The sequence below is a fragment of the Crocodylus siamensis genome, chromosome 10, assembly GCF_052110815.1.
Source record: "Crocodylus siamensis isolate JL-2025a chromosome 10, ASM5211081v1, whole genome shotgun sequence".
NCBI lineage: Eukaryota > Metazoa > Chordata > Crocodylia > Crocodylidae > Crocodylus > Crocodylus siamensis.
In genome coordinates, this window is record NC_143404.1 from 35,009,384 (window position 1) to 35,032,052 (window position 22,669).

A 22,669-nucleotide genomic window follows, 5' to 3' on the forward strand; every position below is an offset into this window, starting at 1 on the left:
CCAGCTTTAATTTTAGAACTGCTTGGGGGCTAGGGGTCCACAGACCCTTGAAGTCAACAGAGCACTGTGCAGGGTGGCTCACACCCTGGCAGGGGTTCCAGGAGGTGCTAAACTGGGATTATTTTTAAGTAAATAGGAAGAACTGGAAGAAACTTCATGGAATAAAGGAGCTGCACAATGTGCTAGGAGAGTGCTATATAAGAGCTTAGTGTTATTACATTATCCTCTTATTAATTAATTATTATCTGAGACAGCCACCACTATTTCCCCGGGGTTCTGTTACGCAGGCTGGGTCACATGATGCTGCGAGCTAACACCAAACTTTCTCGGAGGGTGAGCAGCCAGACAACTGATGCAAAAATACATTATTAAAGAATACAAAAACTGGGGGGGGGGGAGGGGGAGGTGGACTGGGGCTGTAGAAACTGCACCCCCCACGCTGAATTCCCGCTCAATGGGCGAGATCTCCATTCATAAACCAGCCAGTCCCGCTACCCACGTCTAGCCCGGGCAAAACACACCAGACCCCGGCTCAGCCTCGTTGCCTGGAGTACGGCCGGGCGTGGCGGTGCCGCTGCCCCGGAGCGAGCGGAGCCGGCCACGGGGCTGTCACCCGCCGCCGCCGCCGCCGCCGCGCGGGCCGGGCCGGGCCCCACGTGGAGCCCGGGGGCAGCGCGAGCCGCGTGGATGCGCCGGGAGGAGCCGCGCTGCCCCGCGCACGGGCAGGGGCAGGGGCAGCCCCGCCGGGAGCAGGTGATGCCGCGGGGTGGGACGGGGCCGCCCCCGCCGGGGAAGTTGGGCAGCCCCGCTGGGAGGAGGGAGCGCGGCCGCCGGGAGCCGCCCGAGGGCAGAGCGCGGGGGCGGCGCGCCCCGGGGCCAGCCCGGCCGGGGCTGCGCCTGGCGGGCGGCGGGGCCGGGCGCCGGGCGGCCGCGGGCAGCAGGCGGCAGGCAGAGGGCAGCAGGCGAGCGGGAGCGCGGGGCCAGGCGGGTCCGGTCCGGGTTTTGCCGGCAGCCCCGGGCAGCGGCGGCGGCGGCGGCAGGGCGATGCAATGTGGTCCGCCTGTCTGTGCACTTCCCGGGCGAGCAGGGATGCAGAGGTGGGTTTGCGGGGAAGGAGCCGCTGCCGCCGCGGAGGAGGGAGCCCCCGGGCCGGCCCCCGCCCTCGCGCCGCTGCTCTCTGGCCCCTGCCCAGCGGGACCCCGCGGCCGGGCGCGCCGCGCAGCCCCCCGGCGCCGCTGAGCAGCCCCCGGCCGAGGCGGGCAGCGACTCCCCCTTCCTCTTCGCGCAGAGACGGGGCTCGGGCAGGTGTGAATTTTTTTTTGCATGCTCTGGATGTGGATGTGTAACCCGGCCGGCCGGCCGCCGCGGCGCGCACACGCAGGCACCGGCACACACGCGCACACACACACACACACACACACACACACACACACACGCGCGCACACACGCACACAGACTGCCCGGAGTGGTGGCGGCTGCAGCTCCCATCCCTCCTCCCTCCTCCTCCTCCTCCTCCTTCCTCCCCGCGCTGCCGCTGCTGCTCGTGCTCCGGCTCCGGATCGCTCTTCCCCGGTAGGTGCCCGGGACTGCAGGGGCCTGTGCGCTGGGCTGGAGGCGGACCTCGCCCGGCGGCGCCGGAGTTGGGGGAAAGTCTCGGGAAAAAGTTTGCCGGGTGATTTCCCCCCTCGCTGCCGTCACGGGCCGGAGCCGGCTGCGGGGAGCGGAGGGGCTGCCCCGCGCCCGTCTCCGCCCGCCGGGGCCGGACAAAAAGCGAGCGGTGCGGGCGCGGGCTGGGGAGCCGCCGAGGCGGCCCGGGCCCGGGCGGGGGCGGGGGCCGTCCCGGGAGAGGAGAGGCGAGGCGAGGAGGGTGCGCGGGTCCCGCCGCCCCCGCGCGGGCGCTGGCTCCGGCCGGCTGTAGCCCCGCGCCGCCGTCGGGCAGGCTCGGGGGGAAGCGGCGGCTTCCTGCGGGCGAGCTCCGAGCCGCTCCGGGCGCCGCGCGTCGTCCCGGTGGGTGCCGGCGCCGCCTTAATGAGCAAAGTTTGGTCGGAAATACTGAGCTCGCCTGTGCCGGCTCCCCCCCTCCCCCCGGGACATTACCGGGAGGGGGACAGGCGATGGCAAATGTCAGGCTCCAGCGCCGGGCGGACGCCGGGCTCCCTCCCTCCCTCTGTCCCAGGACACTGCATTATTGATCAGGAGCCCCCCGCCTCCAGCCGCCTCCCGCCGCCTCCCCCAGATCTAATCACTGGTTTGTTTCCCAGGTTACAATGGTGTCTGAGAGCAGCAGGCGTCGGAGGCTGCTCGCTCGAGCTGACCCTTCTGCTTGTGTGAGCAGCGGATTAGAGCGGCGCCCGCTAGCGCCGCTGCAGCTCAGGGGCTGGCAGCGATGCCGAGCCCTGCTTCCCAGGGGCTGGCGGTGCAGCCGCCGAGCCGGCCTCCCACCTCCCGGCCTCCATCAAACTTGCCGGGGTGGGGGGGCGAAAGGGTTGTTTTTCTAGCTTTGAGTTAATTAGCTGGAAAAAGAAAGGTGGCTGCTGGCTGCTGGGGGAGAAGCTTTACCTGCTCGGGTCACTTCCATTCGGGAGTTTCACGGGTGGCTTTTTTTTTTTTTGCTCTTTTTTTTTGGTAGATCACAGGGTATTTATAGTTTTCACCGTTGGGGTCACTAGCTTGTAGGCATCTGTAGTTTTTCTTTTTTCTTTTTAAAGCATCCAGCCTCTTATCTTTGTCTCTTCTTTTTTTTTAAAGCTAATTTATCATCCAGGCAAGAGACTGAACCTCCCCCCCCTTTCCTCTCTTCCCCCACCCTCTCCCCCACATATATGTTGCAATACCTGAGCACTGAAGGATGCTGCTCTGGAGATGGGAGCCCTGTGTAACAAGTAACTGAAGTTGGGGGGGGGGGAGGTTGTTACAAAGTATACCAGCCCCCACGTTTTTCCTTTGGATGGGTAATATGCCATTTAGGCTGCTGGAGCTGCAACTCCCCCTGCGTGTGATGTGAGGGCACTGAGCATACTCTAGGAATAAAAGATTAAATGGAAGCAGAGGATGGCAATGTACAACGTTGTAATATATCTAATAGGCATCCAGCGTGCAGGGTGGTAGCTGTAAACCTCTGGTGGATTTTTGTGAATGATTGCTGAATTTGTGATTAGTACACACAACTCGGCCCAATATTATCAAGTCATTTAGGCCTAGTAAGGTTAACTTCTCTTTTTGAGGCTGTGCCACACAATGAGGGATGTCCTTCTTATCCCAGCCTGTTGTTTGGTTTGGGTCATTTCATCCTTTGCTCAAATGATTGATTAAAAAAAAAAGTACTACTAAGGCTGGGTCCTAAACATAAACAAAGCTGTACACACATCCTGTGATAACAGATCACATGTGTGCAGGGCTGTTCGACCCCAATCCTGCAGCCTTTACTCCCACAGATAGTCTCATGAAGTGCCTGGCAAGATTGGTGTGACTGGCACCTACTCAAAGGAGTAAAAAGCTGTAGATACTGGGCCATTTCATTGTAGCAGACTTGGAAAGCCCAGGGTCTTAAAATAATGACTGGAATCCCCCACAAGGGACCTAGGTGTAACCCAGGGAATGAAAAGGAGGGGCATGTTTCTTATCAGTATGCACCTTGAAAGGTAAACGAAGCACAGGAGTAGGAGAAGTGGCTTGTGCTTGCCCTGCTGAAGTCAGTGGGAGTGTTGCTATTCATTCCTGCAGGAGAAGGCCTTAAATGGGACAGCAGTGACAGTGGCCCTTTAATTCTTTTGCCCAGCTGGGGCATTTTCAAAATGTCTTGGGTCTCATAGCCTGGCATGGGGACCCTGCCTCATTTCCTGAGGCTCTTGCACCTTCTAAAATTGCTGGTAGAAACATGGATGTTGGTACTTGCAGCTACAAGTGCAGTGGGGTTCGGCAGAGCTACCCAGGAGCCCGCGTGCTTGCGGCTGCACATAGGACCCTATGAGCGCTAGGAAGTTCAGCCCTCAGACTGCAACTTCATTGTTAGCTCCATGTTTATCCCCTCTCTGGGCTGGAGAATTCCCCAAACACTGGGTGGTCTTTCATGCCCAGTGCATAGGCTGCAGGGACAGTGGGGTTTAACAAAAGTTCTAGCCTGAATTTCCTCACTTCTAGGCAGCACTACTGTAATTACAGGGTTTTTTTCTGTGTTTGTTTTTTTCAAACATACTCATAGTGACATAGTTTTGCTTTTAAGACCTGTTCTGGAAGAAGCATGGACTGTTTTAATGGACAACCAAAGAGCAAAATCTTTATCTTTCTCAGGTTAATGAGAAGGCAGAAGTAGGTTTTTCCTTTGGACTGTAAAGTTCCCTTCAGTTGGACGTAGAAAACAGTGTTCCTTTCCTCCTCTTTTTATTTCTCTCCTAAAGGACCCGTGCAAAGCAGCTCCTTAAAAGCATAACCCCTGGCATCTAGACAGTGATGGGAATGCTCCATGCAATGTCAAATACAAATCACTCTTCATTTTTTCTTTGGGCATGAAAACCTTAAAAGTGTCATTTGACAAGGATTCTGCTCACATTAGTGAAGGAAACTGAGCAACAGCAGCTAAACTCCCCTGCCTCAGCCAAGTATGAATTTGTCATGCAGTTTTTACTAGTGCCACCCTATGGAGTTGGGAGCAGTCAGTAGTGTGCAATATTCCCTTGTCATGGGAGTTGAGTTAGTTGGTAACTTGAATATGAGCCGATGCCTTTTTTGTGTGTATGCAGATGCGTGTTTTATCGGCTCTCTGGACGCTGCGATCTGACCTCCAGAGCCGTTGTGGGGGTTAACCCATCAGAGCGTGATAATAAAAGTAAACTAACAAAAGAGCTGCCTATAGCTTTCTGCTGGTAAAGTTCACTCTGGCTCTCTGCATTTTTCTAGTCTCTGTTCTTTCTCTGCACATTACAGTTGGCAAGGTGGCTTTTGAGGAAATGACAGTTTAAAGTGCTAGGCAAATGAAATTGGTGTAGTAAATGTTAGGAATGATTTGAAAGTTCTGCTGGGAATGTGAATGAAACTCTTTGAATGAACTTGTCTGGGAGTTCTGTTTACTTACGGGCAAATGCAAAGTGCACATTGCAAAACTTGAATGCTTGCTGTGGATTAGACGGATAATAAAAGAAGATACTTGTGTTTGTCTGCACTGGGCTAAACAAGGGCATTTGAAGCATGAAGAGGTTACTGAATGGAGGGGGAAGCCTTGGTTTTGCTGATGGTGCATGCGTGTGTGAGAGACGTGTGTGGAAGAGCTTTTCTCAATGTAAAGCTCTTTGAATGGAAGTGCACACATATTATTCAGAGGGTATTGCTACTCTGGAGGGAAAACAGGCAAATTGTTTGGGGCTTTGAGCCAACTCGTTCCTGACATGGATTTTGTGGGAAAGATTGGGCAAGCAAATGAATCCAGCATCACCCCAGTCAGGTGTCTCTCCAGTGACCTTGGTGCAGTTGTGTCTGTTCTCTGTAGCGCTGAAGTTGGCCCCAACTTCTCACTTTGGGCACCGTTCCACTCCAGTGGCATGATACTCCCTGAAATCTAAGGACTGATCCAGCTGCAGTTGATGAGGCCAACAGCCAAAGTGTGCCTGTGAAATTAACTGGCACAGGGAGCTTATTATAGGTGCCCATTTCCAAAAAAACTGCTTATTCCCCCTTGATAAAGGATGCAGCTGACAGGAGTCATGCAGGAGGGTGGTGCTAACGTGGGGCTGGCTGGGGTGGGGATTTGCCCAGCCCCTCTTACTCAGAGCCTCTGTCACAGTGGACTGTGGTTGTCCCTTCCCAGTCAGAGCCTGTCATCTTTGCTGGACAGTGTCTGTTGCTTCAGACCCTGTGGCCGCTGGTCTGTGAGGAATCAAGCTCCATACCCTTCCACGGATTGGATGAGGAAGTTCTGCCCTTCCTCCCAACTGTTACATGGAGGGCTGTTTGGGGGCGGGGCTCAGGGGCTTTGCCTGTACTCCTGTGAATTCAATACAATACTGCAATATTATCACGCTCTGTACAATATTTCTGGTTTGTTTCTAAGACCAATGTGCTTTGCACTAATATATCCTTGTAGTAAATTCCTGTCAGCCTCTTGTCAGTTCAGATCAAGTGTAGCCCTATGCTTGCCTAGCAAGGGAAACACCATGGCTGTGGAGGCGGGCGGTCTTCCTAGTCGCTCCCGGGGAAGACCGCTCTCCTGGCAAAGGGATAGTACCTACTAAGGTGAAGTATAGTAAACCTCCCACTTAGCTGCTGGAGTGGGAAGGTCTTGGCTTTATGCCCACTTAATGGAAATGGGAGACTCCTCCTACCTTGCTCCTTGGGGCTGTATGGCTGGGGGCAAGTGAAACTTGGGGGCATCCAGACCACAAGCCTCTGGGCTTGGGCCTGCAAGTAGGATGCCCACCAACGGTTTTGGAAATATCTGAAGCCCCAGATGGGGGTGGAGGATGTTCGCCCGTAGTAGGGTCACTTATGGTTCTGGACTGACTCACCGATTTGGAATTTGTTGTGGTTAATTCGGCTTGGAATACGGAAAATTTAGCTTAAAAAAACGACTAGATTTGCTCTTTCACTTCCTAGCTCTGGCAAGAGCCCTTTGGGCCAGAGCCCCCACTGCCACAAATCCGCGTTGCCCCACTTATGCCAGTGTGGAAGAGGCACGCTGCTTGGGGAGCTGGTTCTTTAGGCCTTGCAGAAGGGCTGGGAACACAGTTAGCGAGGTGGAGTCCAAAGCTGATCCTGTTTCACTGTGGAAGACCCCAACTGTCACAAGCCTGATTCTCTTCCTTGTTACATCTGCTTACCCCTGTGTAAGGCCACCACCATCAGGGGAGTGAATTGCACCTGATTTGTGCCTCAGTGGGTAGCTGGGTCTGAGCTCTCCAAAGGAGAACTGTGCTTGGCAGGAGAGGCATAAGACACTGGGGCCTCCTCTGGGAAATTAACCACTGCGAGCCAAATTCTCTGTTCTTCGTCACCCTCGGTGGAGCTGTGCCAGTTTACCTCAGCAGTGGATTTAGCCCCCCACCGCAAGGAAGGCTGCAGTGAGGGGAGTGGCTGAATTTGTGGTGAAGCCCAGCCAGAGGGTGAGTGAAATTTTGGCATCCATAGAAAAAAGAGCGGGATGGCTTGATTTCTGCTTATCTCAGCTTTACTTCAGTTGGACTCCATTGACCTCCATGGATCTCCTGCTGATTTATACTGGCACACCTGAGAGTGGACTTGGGGCCTGGAAGTGGAAATCTGAATAGGCAGAAATGCAGTGGGCCAAGCTGACTGTGAAGGGTGATGAGCCAAGGCGTACGTTATGCTCACCAGGCCTGACTCTGCTCTCAACTGTTGTTCAATCCAGACTCTGGACCTAAGGGCTTGCATGTGGATGCCACAGCTGCACAGCTTGCACTGAAAGACTGAGGACATGAGTGGCTTGATCCTAGGGATCGTCCTGGCATCTTTAATCTGTCTTGGTTGTAAAATGTCTGGAGTCCATGCTGGACTCTGAGTGTACAGGAGAGCCCCAGGCAGCTCTTGACTTCCTTTGTGTCTGCTGCTGTTAGGGCTCTTTTGCCCCCAGAGAGGGAGTGGACAGCCGGGTGTAAGTGAGGGAAGTAGTGGAGGATGCTGCTTTGCTTTTTTTCCTCTTACCAGCTGCACAGCCCTTCCACCCGTGCACCCTGGATTTGCAGACCTGCAAGGCCCATTGCTTCACCTTTAGGATTCAGCCTAGAGGCTTTGGCAGGGGCTGTGTGCATGCTCTGTAGGCTGAATTCAGGGCCAGGACTTCTGCGCGTGGGAGCTGCTTGGCCTTCCATGGCACCATGCCGGTTTACAGCCCCTGAGGGTCTGCTCCACAATCCTTGGCGTGAGAGTTTCTCCCCAGTATGGCATCAGCTTAGGCCTGGGTCGAAGCAGAACACACCAAGCAGCCAAGATGGCTGGTTTGGGCCAGGGTCCAGCTCTCCTATCAGTAGCCCAGCCCTGTGCTAAGGGGGCAGGGATGAATCCAGCTCCATCTGGGACTTTGCAGCTGGCACCTCCTCCTGTTACCTTTGCTATTCAAATACCTTCCGCGCTTGGAAGGCTCTGAATTTCCTGCCAGTGTGGCGGTGTGTGTTTCCACACTTTGTCTGTCTGCCACTCCATCATGCGCTTTAATGGCCACATTCAGGCTCACAATGAGGAGGCCAGAGCCAGTCCCCGCCTGCCTGTCCCCCCTGGTCTCTGCACAGATCCGCCGCTCCCTGCCTGGGGGGGGGGGGCGGGGGGGGCAGGGTGCAGTTTGCTCCTGGTGACTGTTGGGCCTGGGCTGCGCTGACCTGCTCCAGTCCTTCCCCACCCCCACCAATGGTGAATTTGTTTTTCCAAACTCTTGGTGAAGGAACGACCCCTTGATTAAGTGTATTAATAGTTAAACTTTCAGCTCATAGCTTAAACTCACCAGACCACGAAAAGCCTCCATCGTTTAATCATGCTCTGTTGCTCAACTAGAATATAGTGCTGAAGATTTTTTCCCCCTCTGTCTCAACTTTGACTTCCAGGAGCAGAGGGGCCTTTCAGGCTCAAAACAACCTGGTCTCTGGCTGACTCCAGCTTTGCCTCAGTTGGGTCCTTCCCCTGCTTGGTTAGCAGGGCTGGAAATTAAATTTCCTCCTCCCTTGCACGCAAGAGGGGGTTAAAGGATATTCAGAGAGTATTTAGCACCCCCCACTAGTGTTTCGAACCCTGTTTTTTGTTTATTTGAAACCAAAATGACCTCCCATTGAGTGAGGAAGCTGAGACAGCTTTCTTCATACCTCTTCCACATGTCTTATTCCTGAGGGTGTACCCAGCACAAAAGAAATGTTTTGTGAACCCCTTTTTCATAACCAGCAGTGTTCTTGAAGGCCATAATCCTGACAGGCCTTAATTAGGATTGGGTGCCTGTTGTGCTGGGAGCTGTGCAAGTGAAAGACAGTCCCTGCCTCAGAAGAATTTACAGCCTAAATGGAGGAGATGGGCAAAGGGGAGTAAAGAGACCTAGTGGACAAGGAAGTGATGGGTGTTGAGCGTTCTCTATAAAAACGTATTTCCTTTGTGTCCAGGGGCAGATGGGCTGGGTGGGGAAGCCAGGGAGTGGGGAGGTAGGATCTTTAAGAGGGGAGTCCTCTGTTGGGGAAAGGAAAGGGGAGGGTAAGGTAGGACTGGGAGGTCAGAGGGTAAGAGGTGATTGGAGCAAAGAGCAAGAGGGGAAAAAATGACCCCCTTTGCCTAGGTGTGCAGCCAGATGGGGAGGGAACATGCAGAGCTGTGCAGGGGTCTGGTCTGGCTTGGGAGTGATTCATAAGGAGGGGTAGGGTGAAAAGTGCAGGGCTCCAAAGGTGATTTAGCTGGTCTCCTTTACCCAGACAACAGTCAGGAGTGTTTGCACTGAGGCCAGTTTGAGTTGCACCAGGGGAAAGCTGGTGCGAGTGAATGAAGCCCCACGGGAATCCCTAGCAGGATAGCTTGCACGGGGGGGGGGCACAGAAGCTGTTCAGCTGGGGGCAGGTGAATTCACCTTCCTGCTGTTGCTTTCCTGCCAGCATGTCAGCGCTGAAGTTCCCAGGCCTCATAGACACCTGCACTCCCAGGGCTTGAAAAACCTGTTCACTCCCGGTGAGTACAAGGGCTGCCTTGGTGAGAGTGAGGAATGGGGCCAGACAGCCAGAGGCACCTCCCTTGGAGCCAGGTGGAGGGCTAGCCAACTCAGTGCCACTATTCCTGGGCAGAAGGGCAAGAGGAGCAGGGAGAGGGTGGCACAGGCACCCCTTCCGTTGAGAGAAGTGGGCGGCAGGAAAGAAGGGAGCCAAAAGGGTTGTTTCTTTGCCACAAGACCAGGAGAGCATCTCTTTTTCAGTCAGGAGCTATGGGCTTAGTGGAGGCCCAGCTCCTATGGCCTGTGTTGTGCAGGAGATCAGAGCTGGAGCTCAGGATGATCCCTTCCGGTGTCTGGATCTGAAACCTGAGAGCGGTTCCAAGTGATCAAGGACTGTCATATCTCCCAGAGCTCTGCAGCCCCGTGGCACCTGAGCGCTGAGGCCAGGGAGCCTGGTTATTGGGTGTTGCTTGGGGGAGTGGGGGCGTTTGGGAGAATATGCAATCTAGAACATACTTGTTGTGGGAGGGCAGCAGGAGTGAGCCCTGAAGCTGTGTTCATTAGCTGGGGCGTGAGGAGTGAGCCTGGGACATGCCTGACTAAGGTGGAATGCTTCGAGTTGGGGAAGGTGGGGGTCCAGAGTGTGTTTTCTGCATGTGTGAGGGGTCGGGGTGGGAAACTGGGAGGCATCAGAGCTGGTTTGTTGATGCAGGATTTAAGCTATGGGGTGGGGATGCGCCTTTTACCAAGGTTTTATTAAAAGCCAGTAGGTGGTAGGGAATAGTTATAGCCCCTCCCCTCGTGGGTAGTTACCCACATCGCATCTTTACTCATCCCCCTATTGCTTCCCTCTTGGAGATGTGCAACCTTTCAGGGAGGTGTGGCAGTTCGGAGCTGACTGTAATCCTTTTGGGGCAACTGTTCCTGCCTCTGGAAGTGTAGGTAGTTAGCAAGTGCAGAGCATTTCCTTCCTATATTGCCCTTCTTAAGTTTCGGAAGCATCACAGGGCCTTCTCTGACAAGCCTCTCCACACATGTGGCAGCCTGTTATTATAAGAATAAAAGGATTTTAAGGTCACAAGTTTTTAAAGCAGTAGAATAAAGCGATGGGAATCCTGGCATGCTGTGGAAGTATGTAAACCGCTGATTGTCACACTGCTAGGGTTTGTCACTAGCCACAAGTTGTTTTCCAGGGATAAACAGAGAAGGCCTGATCCTGAGCACACTTGCTTCATGTTTACTCTACTACCTTCAGTGGGAATTCTACTTTACACTAGTGCAGATGAGATCTGAATCGAGGTCTTCATATCTCAAAGCGATTCTCCCACTGCACACATGGTTTTTATGTGCTGTAATCTATTTCCTACCATCTCATGTGACCCTGGTGCTCTTCTCCTCATGCTGTGTCCCATAATTCTTCTCTTCCTTTGCATCAAATGATCAATGATCTTTCTCATTCAGCACTGTGAGCACAGTGTATCCGCCCTGTTTTCATCACACAGCTGGCTTTCTAAGGCTTTCAGTGATTGGCAAGTGTAATCTGTTCTGGGTAATTAGTACAAAGTCTTAAAGTGTGGCCCTGGTCCAGCAATGGGTATCTGTTATGGTGGCATGACTGGGTGCTGTGCCTATCATATTCAATCCATGAAAGACCAGCTCATCTGAGAAATTTCCCGTATGCTTCCCCTAGCACCTGAAAAGTCCAGTTGAACTTCTTCTCCAAAGGCACACTTGCTACTTATGCAGGGCAAATTCAGTCTTTATTTTACCTATATGTAACCCCAGCATCCTCAGGTGTTATTGAAAGACAGGTGCTGACAAGATTATGATTAGGTCTATCATTATTATAATTAGGGTTATGCCCTTTATTTGTGAAGTTACATGGTTTGGTATAGGACCTGTGATCAAATAAACATGGGAATCTACAATGCCATTTCTGTCCGTGTCAGTGGAGAGTCGCACTTCATTAGAACAAAGCAGCATCGCAAGTAGGTGAATCATGAGGGTACCACTGATTTGTCTTTGGAAACCATTATCAGTCCCTCCTCTTCCTCTCTTGATGTTGCTACACTGAAGTTTTCCCGTGAAAACTCGTAGAAATTGTAGAAGTTAGAGATGGGAAAGAACTTAGAGCATGGAATCTACCTCTTGTCAAAGGCGAGATTTAATTCTTCAGCAAGAAGATATATTCGTTAAATGTACCTTGCCCTTCACAGTGAGTTGCAATCTTTCACATCTGAGTCACTGGTTTAAATTTTCATATATAATGTCTGCGGTTACCCACTCCAGCTTTCCTCTAGCATGACTGAACTGACTTCAGTAGTGTGACTACAGGTTCACTTGGCTGTGAGATAAGACTCCAACTTCTGGTCAGTAGTGCCTGAAAATCATTTCTATCCCATAACTGGTTGGTGGCCTCCTGAAAAAATCACAGACAGTTCAGTTTGAGCTAACCTCAGATCTTAGATGGGTCAGTGAAATTGATATGAAAACTTAGAAACTGCCCTTATCTTGCCAACATATTTTTCAGAGTCCTAAGAAGGGATGTTTTCTTATCCAGCAAGTCATGGGCTAGATTCTGCTATTAGATATTTATATGATGTCGCTCCATTATGGTGAGTGGAACTGGTCTAGATTTAGACTACTGTAACTGAGAGCTGAGTTTGACTCGGTTGCTTTTAGATCTGTCTATTCTGGTGTAAATGCATTTACAAGTGGCAGGGCTGATTTGGCCCTGTGGCTTGCCCCATAATTCTTCTCTTCCTTTTGTGCATCAAATGATCTATGATCTTTTCCTTCCAGGACGAGGCCCAATGGTTGAAGTCAAGCATGCTCCCCTGCAGAGCTCTGGCTTCTCTGAACTTTGCTTTTCTCGTACGTAGTGTCCAGAACCCTGTGTCAATAGGATTTTCAGGTGGCCATTTTTGTATTAAAGCAAACAGTGCACTCCCGTGTGGCCCTGTGGATTTTTAATTTTGGCCTTCACATCCTGGCTGACTTCACTGATTCCCTTTCCTGTTGGGTCAGATTTTCTGTTATTTTTCAGGCGTCTTTTTTTTTTTTTTTTTTTCCCCCTTTCGGGTTCCCATTCCCAGACCTTTCTTCCAGTTCCCAAACATTCTTCTCACTCCCTCCTCCTCACCACAAAAACTGTGTTTTGCTCTCCTGCTGCAGCGATCTGCTTTGCGTATGTTTCCTTTAACATGGATCACCCAGTTCAGGCTCTTGCCGCTGCTCCAGCTGTTGCTGTTCTCTGCTGGGGATTTCTCTTTTGAACGTGTTCCATCATTGTTTTCCGTTCCTTTGTTATTTTTAACCTGTCACTTCCCTCCATCACAAACTGAGCCAAAGCCTCTCTTACTCACCCCAAACTTCCTGTTGTTATCCCCACGAGACTACTTCATTTCTGACTCTCTAGTGCTTCTTTTATGTTGGCTGCAGATTGTTACTCAGTGCTAGTGGGTCTGCTGCTCATGGGATGTCCCAGCTTCTCTCTTTCCAGCAGCACCATTAGACGGTGTGTGAGTTAACAATGCCTCCTTCCTTTAGGGTTTTCTCTTGGCTCTGCATGAGCATCTTCCCTTTGCAGTGGTTTTGTATCTGTATTGCCTTGGTTGGAAGCTTCAGTGCTTGCTGCTTACTCCACAGAGGTATTGATGCTGGAGTTACAGTTTAAGTACAGAATAGAACCCCAGTGTTGCTTCAGCTTTCTAGGATTTTGGATTTCTAACTCTACTCACCCTTGCAAAGAGTGGATCTCAGCTGCTGTAAAACAACGCAGGTCCTTTGGCTTTAGGGGACCTCTGTTGATTTTTACACCAGCTGACGATCTGGTCCCATTTAGTCATAGAATCATAGAAAAACAGGACTGGATGGAACGTTACAAACTCATCCCCTCCAGACCCCAGCTCATAGCCGGACCAACTCTGTCCAAAGCAGCGGTTCCCAAACTATGACAGACTGCACACCACCATTGTAGAATGATACAACCTTAAGTACCACCAGCAATTTTTTGTCATATAAAGTAATTATAATAAAACTGTTAACACGTACCACTGACAGGTTGTCTGTGTACCACTAGTGGTATGCATACCACAGATTGGGAGCTGCTGGTCTAAAGTATCCCAGGCAACAATTTGTCTAACCTGCAGTTAAAACATTTTGCAAACGGAGATCCTACAGCCTTTCTAGGTAGTCTGTTCCAGTGTTCTGGTCAAGATAGATCTCAAACTTAGGCCTCCATTTGAACTTTTAGTGGCTGAGAATATCAACCAACTCTTACATTTCTGCCAGCTTTAGTTGTATGGTGGTTCTGCAGCCACGGACATTTGCTGTTCTCACCTGATAAACTGGTGGTATGAGGCCACGTCAGTGTAGGAAAGCCATCTGTAGGGAGAGGTCGGGAGCCTGTAGGCCATGGTGTTGGTGGTTCAGAGGAGTGAGTGCCTAAAGGTACTGTCCCTTGGATGAAATGTGAACTTGAGGATTTGAGACCTGTGGTTGTTAAAGAGATGATGGTACTTTTAGACTGATGGGGTTTAAGGCTAGAAGACAGCAGCTAGTCTTGATTTTTTGTATATCTCAGGCCATTACATATTGCCCACTTGCCCCTGCCTTGACCCCAGTAACTTGCCTCTTAGCTAGAGCATCTCTTCCAAAAAGGCAGCCAGCCTGGATCCAGAGACATCAAGAGGTAGAGCAGGGGTTTTCAACCTTTTTGGATCAGTGTATCCCTGGCGGCTAGACACAGAGCAGTGTACCCCCAGCAGCCGGATGTGGGGGGGGGGCGCGTGGTGGCATCAGCTGAATGCAGAGCAGCGGCAGCTGCCACGTGCATGCTCCCCTTGCGATTGGCTGGTGCCTGTGCCTATGCAGCAGCGTGGGATGGTGCATGGCGGCATTCTCTCCTTGCTGCACGTACCCCCTAGGGCCTTCTCAAGTACCTTGTATCTCTAACAACCCCTAAGGTAGAGGATCCATCTCTCCCCTGGGGAGTGTGTTCCAGTGGGTGCAGTAAGTATTAACATTCTGTCTCCAGGAGTCCTGGTTTAAAATTTGTAATGATCATGTTCCCAGTTACAGGCCCAAACCAGCCCTTGCTAGAGACAGTGGGGATTAATGGTGCACTCAGAGCTTGATAGTTCAGGTCTCCAAAGCTAGCTTGGGGGGGGGGGGGCACTTTGGCTTGAAACCCAGTGTTAAAATCCCATTCCCAGATATACCCATTTCATCTGGCTTTTAGTGAACCTCTCAGTTCAGCTCCTCAGCTGGCGGAAATCAACATACTATCTTCAGATTCAGGATCTCACCTGATTTACACCAAGTAAGATCTGGCTCCATATGTACAGACAGTGTGTGGATTTGATGTGTGTGCTCATGTATCTGTGTAAGAGACACTGGCCATTCCAGGGCATCAGTGAGGAAGGCCATCCTCCTTGGGCCAGGACCAGAGGACTTGAGGGAGCTGCCTTGGTCGTGGCATCCAGTCCCTTGCTATCCCAGGTACCCTGTCATGTAATTTCATTTGTAGACTATAGTTGGCTCCTCTCTACTGCATCCCCTGCCTCTATAAGAGCCAGCCTTGAGGGCTGAGTTTTCCTCCTTTGCTCCTTCCATATCTCAAACAATCTGCACAATGACACCCTTCCTACCTTCCAGTGCCTGCCAGTACTACTCCCTGTAATGGCCAGATGGGATCAGTCAAGATCCCCAACCCCCACCTTCCATATCCCACATGTTGCCTCCACTCTCCTTCTAGACTCTTGCCAGGCTGGTACTTCGGCACCTGAATTTTGATCCTTCTTTGCCTGGCTGTTCCATTAGACTAGCTCTTTGTTCTTCCTGTCTGGAGACTTTTGACCTACTTACTCTAACCTTTGTGAATGACTGAAGATCACTGACTCTGGGTAGCATTCTTGTTGCCCTCTGCTTTACCTTCTTCATCTCTCTAATCTGATGACCAGAAATATGCAAAGCATTCCAAATATGGTCTCATTATTTGGCTCTCTATAATATGTGCAAGAAGAATTTCCCAGGACTTTTATTCAGTTCTGCTCTTTATACTATCCTTGGCATGTGTATACTACAACAGAGAATAATTCAGTGGCTTTACTCTTACACTGCATGCACAGTCTCAGCCATTGGATATGTGAATCAGGAACTGTATGCACAAATTGTGTGTGATTTGGTTGTTTGGGTAGCCAATTGCAGTGAATGGTCAAGCAGAGTCCTATACAAATACGTATAACATATCTTGACAATTCAGGCCCACCATATACTAGAATAATGTGAGTATATGGCTGCATCTTGCTACTTCATATTGACTGTGGCCCTATTTAAGGCTATGTTCTGTACAGAGTTTGGGCGTATAAGCAAGGGAGAGAGCTTCTACTACCAGCACCTTGCACCCTCACTCCCACGGTGCATAAGCTTCCACAAGTGAATGCCATTGTAAGTGCCAGTCTCTGAAGCTGGGCAGGCACAAAGGGAAGTGAAAGCTGCTTCCTCTCCCTGTTTCCTGGATCAGCAAGTGGCACCATGTCTGCTTTAGACAGGGCTCTGTGCTCTGATAACACCCTTGAGCCCTGTCTCTATCTTTGGGGGTCAGAGAGCTGCTTTTCTGGGGAGCTGAGATCTTGCATGTGTTCAGAGAGAGAGTTTTACATGTGACCTTTATCCTGGCAAATGAACACCTTCCAGCAAATCCCTCTGCATACCTGTACATGGCTTGGGTGAAAATTGTCAGTATCTCATGGCATGGTGATTGCAGGACAAAGGGGAGACTTTACTGTCAACTGTCATGTAGCATTCAGCTAAGATCTTGGCCCCGTTGTGTTGGTCATAGAACTAGCATGTAGCCAGAGACAGTCTTTGCCCCAAAGAGCATCTGATCTGATGGGGAATAGTCAATAGAAGCACTGAGATAAGCGATTTGCTTGGTGTCATACAGGAAGTCTGGAGGGCCAGGAACTGATCCCAGATCTCAGGCCAATCCTGTTCTATCTGTTAGGCACCTAAGTGGATTAGGTGCCTGCATGCAATTTTATTTCATCCTGTCTGAGTCCTGGAAAAACAGTTAATAAAAAAGGTGAGTGTGTCCTCCTCCTCACTGCTTTCTTAAACACTTATTCTTAGGGCTAACATGAAGGTATGTTATTAAAGTAGATGTAGTAATGGTTTTTCTGGCACTTGAGCAAGCTGGAAGGTGATCACTCTCTAGCTGCCTAATAGGTGGAATAATATCTGGCCCCTCTTGTCTAGTGTCCTTCCTGCAGGACCATACTTCCTGTCTTGATTAGGTGAAATGACCCATAGATCATTGTTCAGCCCCAAGCAGCTTGGGAGACTCTGACTGCTCATGAACTTTTGTCCCCAGATTCTAGAGGGGGGAGATCTCTTCATATGGGCTTCAGTTTTTCCTGTCTTCTTTCCATTTTTCCTTCCATTGCTCTGGGTTCTGTAGGCTTCCTCCCCCGCCCCCAACCAGTAGGTCTCTTCTTCCCTTCCCTCCTGCTCAGCTGTTCTGCCTTTCATTTCTCCAGTATGAACTGCAAAATCAAGTTGTCTACTTCCATGCGAGCCTCTGGCCTCCTGGAAAATTATTGCCTGCCATGTCTCTGTGTCCTCAGCAGACACGACCCTCTTGCTGCACTGTACTTGCTCCGGGTGCTTGACAAAGCGAATACAAAAAATTGGCCCTAACGCTGATCATTGTGAGGCTCCAATACTCACCCCCCTCCTTCCCAAACTATTAACGCTCACAAGAGCCCTCTGCCTTTGATTTCCAAGCCAGCCCTTTATCCACTCAAGTAGCTCACCCTCTATGCCATACTTACTGACCTTGTAGATTAGTCTTTTGTGTGGCGCTGTATCAAAAAGCTTTTCTGATGTCCACGGCTTCCATCATCAGTGCGCTTTGTTGCCACTTTGAAAAATTCATTCAGATTTGTTAGACATACTCACCCCTTTATGAAACTGCTAATTAAATTATCACTTGTCTATGGAGTTCTTCTTTGTGCTGACCAGGGAAAAGATCTGGACATTTTGCGGAGTGGGGGAGAAGAAGAATATCATGGAAAGAGCAGCAGAAAAAGACAGTTGGGAGAATGAGTTGTTAGAGGAAGACTGTAGAAGGCAGAAGAAAAGCAGGATTCTGCTGTTTCCGTAGGCCCAGGTTAGATCTCGGTCAAGAACCCCTTGGGCTGGTTGGGTTACCTGTTGCATGGAGGAAGCTGCTGTCATGCAAGGGTGACAAATGATGCCAGGCTTGAAGAACTGGAGATGAAAGGAAAGACCAGGTTAGTTCTCACTTAAAAAGAGAGCACTTGGTAGTCAGTCCTGCTGTAGGAGGAGTTTATGGCAAAGGTCTTATTGACATCTGAGGGCACAGGATTAGGCCTGAGATGGCTTCAGTTTGGGAAGGGATCAATACAGCTGGCATGGGATCAGCTCCCCTGTTAGTTATTCCTGCGTAAATGTGCCAGAACTTCACTGGCTTGAATTTGGTACTTCTGGGTTTACACTGATGTAGCTGCACTCAGGATTGGGACTGTCATCTCTAAAATTGGGAGACTAGCAGTAGACAGGGTTCATGGGCAAGGCAGCTTTCCTATGAGCGGTAGTAACCAAGACAGTCAAGGAGTTTCCCAGGTCATCAGCCACAGTAGGTGCAGGGTGCTGCTGGCACTATGTTTGCAGGCACTGATTGAGGTCCTTGCCCATTGGTTCTGGAGGAGGAAGGGTCCTGAGGTGTCTAACGAAGGGACAGGATGGTAGGAAGTAAAAGGCAGGAGGGAAGGCCCACATGGGCATCCAACTGGGTGGATGGGATTTTCCTGATCCACAAGTGGCTTACCGTCATAAGCTGTTCCCCTCATGCAAGAGCCCTGCATAGGTGGCCTTGTGCAAGGGCCCTGCATGCATGTGTTGACAATGAGGGGCTGAGAGAGCCGCTCGTGGTATTGGCAAAGGGAGCTCTCCCTTGGTTTGGGTGGGCAAGGCCAGTGCATTTGGTACCAGCCTGTCGGGCCTGGCTCCCGTCTCCGTGTTCTTCTGTGGGGAATCTTGTCTAGAGATATCCACTGACCCCTGAGGCTGAAGCATGGTGCTGCCCTCCTGCCCACACCACCACCTGGCCCACTGCAGCAGGGACATGAACTCTGGGGACGTGCCCTGGGTGTTACTAGGAGATCTGTCTCCCATAAAAGGCAAGTAAATTCTGGGGCATAAACAGGCAACACAAGTCCCTTCAAAATGTGACCCTTTAATTCTCTGTCTCAGTGCTTGACGCCTCCCGGCGCTAATCTCACCGCCTCTGCCCTGTTGTCCTGAGAGACGTTGTGAGGGGGGAGCTGACCAGCTGGGCTTGTCTGTGTGGAGGATGCCCCCTGGATTCACCTCATTTGCAGGATCCACATGGAAACAGAGCCAGCTGGGCCGGCTTATTCTCCTTGGAGAACGCCCTCCGGCTGCCCCAGCGCTAATGGCCCCCTCTGCACCGAGCCCAACGGCGGGGAAGGGAGGGGGCATTGGAGTCTGTCAAACGAGCTGCTCTCAGAGCAGCCGATGAGGCTATTTAAAGCAGGGGAAAAAGAATACTCCCAGCTGGCTGGGTTTTTAAAAGGCTGGTGTGCCAGTTCCAGGCGCCAGCGGCACTGACGGCACATCCACCACCCCATTTGTACAGGGCTCCGTGTGACCAGTCAATAAAGCAGAGCACTCCACAAACCGCACGCTCCTCTCCCGTTGCCAGCCCAGCCCCTTTGGCCACACAGCCATGGGTCAGCCTCTACGGGGAAATCCGCAGTGTTATAGAATATCTCCATCTCAGCCTTGGTGCTGGGGTCTGTTTTATTCCTCAGAAGGATTTTGGGGGGAGGCTGGGAAGGGCTGGCTTGCCTGGGAGCGGGGCAGTAGGTGGCAGCAGGTGAGGGAGCCAGGAGGACCAGTTGCTAGGACCTAGGCTGCTCTGCAGCTACCATTTTGTTTGGCTCGGGAGCACTGCAGCAGTGAGGTGCGTGGCTTTAGCACCTTAATGAATAAGGACAGCTTGCAAATTCCAGCCTGGTGTGCCGGCCAGTGGGTTTGTCCAAGCGCGTGCTGTCTCGCCCAGTAATTCTGCTCCAGTCCTTGCAGGGCTGCTGACAAAACGATTTAGCTTGCACAGTAAAAAAAAAAAAATCATTACATCAGAGTGCAACAGGCCAGCAGGCTCCAAGGTGTACCGTGGCCAGCAGAACGCCGAGGGCTTGATGGTGGCTTTAGGGCACAGCCCATGGGAGCATGCAGACATTCTGCCTGCTCTCAGCAGCTCCCGGAGGCTCTGTGCATCCAGGCAGGCTCAGCAGCATGTTCAGGGATGTGGCTGCTGTCATGCTTTTAGACAGGGGGCATTTGCATTAGGGGGCAACAGGACCGAGGTAGTGCCTTTGTGTCTGGTCATGGGGATGGTGCTGGGAACTGGCTCCTTGTAAAGCTACACAGTCAGCATTGAGTATGGAATTGACTTGCCTGAGAGGAAGGTCTCAAAATGGAGGGACTGAGCTGGCAGGTATATGCAGGCTAGTCAGACTCTCCCTTTCCTCCTGAAGAGTTGGGCATGATTCCCAAACTGGGGAGGAGTGGTTTTCAGAGGAACAAATAGGAATTGGTCAGCCATCTGTGCTTTGCAGATATCCCCCTGAAGCCTCACAGCAGCTCCATTTGACAGGGAAGATTTGTCGCTTTACCAATTGGGAAACTGAGGCACAGAGGGTAAGTTACACAGGGACACCCAGGTCAGTCAGTAGCAGAGTTGGCAATGGACTGCAGATCCCACCCCCCATTCTGCTGACCTTCGCTGAGCATTGCTGCTAATGCCAGGAGGTGTTAGCAGAGTGAACCAGCTGCATGCCAGTGAGAGAGCCTCCTCTTTCCTGGATATGGCAGAGAAGATACCCAGGGCATGGTGCTTGGCATGGGAGGATAGAGACAAATGTCCATCTTGGACTTCCCCTCACCAGTGATGCTGGTGGTGAAGAAGGATCTCTTGCTTTGAAAACACTAGCTGGGACTCAGGAGATGGGGGTTTTATAAGAAATTTGGCTGCAGAGTCCGTGTGTGACCTGAGCAAGTCCCTTAGCCCTTCAGGGCCTCAGTTCTCCAGGGGTAAAAAGGGCCTGGTCCTCCTCTTGCTATTTAGATGGTAAGCTGGTTGGGGCAGAGATTATCTCCTGAGTGTACAGCACCTGGGACAGTGGTGCCATGGGCTCAGGTGGGACTTCTCTTAACAAATAATGATAACAGAGGCATTGAATTTGACTTAGTGATGCATTTTATTAATACACGTTCATTTCCAGCCCAAGTAGCAAGGCTGGGGAGAATTGACCTGTATTAATGAGCATCTTCTATTGTCAGGGTGTGTGAGTACCTGGCCAAGAAAGTCAATGAGCTGTGCCTGTCCTTTAGCAGTGGCATGAAGAACATGAGGAGAGCTTTGGAAGTTAACAGAACTATCGCTTGGCTAAACATTGACTACAGGGAAGGCACTAACCACCTGCTTCGTTTGCAGGGTGCAAGCCAGACCCCAAAGAGGGAGAGTTTCAAGGTGATAGAACTAGGATTAACAGGATGAAATGGAGCAAAGAAATATTCAGGATCAACACCAGTAACTTTCCATAAGGTCCCAGTCTCAGAGTGAGAAGAAACCTCCCAAGGAGAGTTATGGCATCATTGTTGCATCGGGCATTTCAAGTGGGATTGGCCAGCATGCTGGAGAACGTACCGTAGGGAACTACCCTTGTAGCTCATCCCTTGTAGAACATCCACTGCAGGCTTGGGGAGTTGCACTGTAAGATCTAACAGGTCTGTGCCCATTGCCATGATCCAAATGAAGCAGCAATAATGCAGCCTCACACTTATTTTCCCAAGTACCTTTTAAGAAGCGGATTATTTATTGTCTTCTTTGTTTAAATGTTGAAAGCTCATAAGCTAAAATGAATTGCGGCGATTAGAGGAGGGAAATGAATGTTGTACATTCTTTCTCCATTGGCTCCAGATCCCCTCCTGTAACTCTGTTTCCCTTTTTGCGGTGCTTAGGTGTTGTATCTTTAAATGAGAACCCTTAAAAAACCCCACCACTCGTTAGCCGTCATGACAGGGAGGGAGAGTGTCACCTTGAAGACCGAAGCAGCAGCATGGAGACACCTTGGCGTCTTTGTATTGGTTTGATGTGTTCTGGGATTTATGTCTTTTCTCCCCTGGTGAACTTTTCAGGCTTGATTCTGTAAGGTGCATAGCCTTTTCACCTCCCCTTGTCTCCAGTGGGAATTACAGCCTCTTGGAACCTCTCAGGAGATGCTCAACTCCAGGCAGGATGAGGCCTTGTATTTGTGAAGGCGTTGGGGGATTAGTGAAAGGATTAGTAAATATGACCTGAGGTAAAGATTAAGACAAAACAGCCAAGTTTTTTCATGCTGATGTACCATGAAGATTAAAATGGGGTGAATTCACACGGCCGGCAGTTTGTTGTTGTGGTGTGGGTTATATGATAGGGAGGGGGAAGAGGTATGGAGGGGCATTGGCACATAGCCTGAGTGTCAGGATCAGAAATAAAGGAGGGCATGACATGAATTCTGGGCTCCCAAATGTCTGTGTGTTGGGCCCTTCCTCCTTGCTATCTCTTGCCTCCGGTGGGGTGCAGCTGGGTGCAGTGCCTGGGGTACCTCAGTACATCTGGGGACGCTGGGGCAGCTCCAGGCTGCCCTTGCTGTTCTGCGTGCACTGCAGCGATAGCAGGGGAAGGTAACCAGATCAGGCCTGAATCTCAGAAGTCCGGATGAGGAAAAGGCTGCAGCTGTTATTGCTGCTCTCAGCCAGTTCCAACTTGCAGAAAGGGGAAGATGCAGGTCATGAGTGTTTCCAGAAGCAACACCTTCGGCTGTGATCCTAGCCATGCAGGGTTTGTGCCCAGATGAGATACCATCAGTGCTGAGGAGCAGGTGGGTTCCTGTGGAGGCAGCATGGACCCATTTTACAGAGAAGTGCTGCATTACTGGGAGCACTGTTTTTTTG

At 51.1% G+C, this 22,669-nt stretch overlaps 1 protein-coding gene across 7 annotated transcripts in view; it reads left to right on the top strand.

Annotated features, from left to right (window-relative positions):
• Positions 1–423: 423 nt before the first annotated feature.
• Positions 424–22,669, top strand: part of CXXC5 (CXXC finger protein 5) — a 96,277-nt gene continuing 74,031 nt past the window's right edge. For 2 of the 7 annotated variants that reach the window (XM_090065294.1, XM_090065298.1), the window contains exon 1: positions 803–1,097. The gene's annotated coding sequence lies outside the window, so the exon portion shown is untranslated. The other 5 variants (XM_090065295.1, XM_090065297.1, XM_090065301.1 and 2 more) reach the window with 4 other exon arrangements.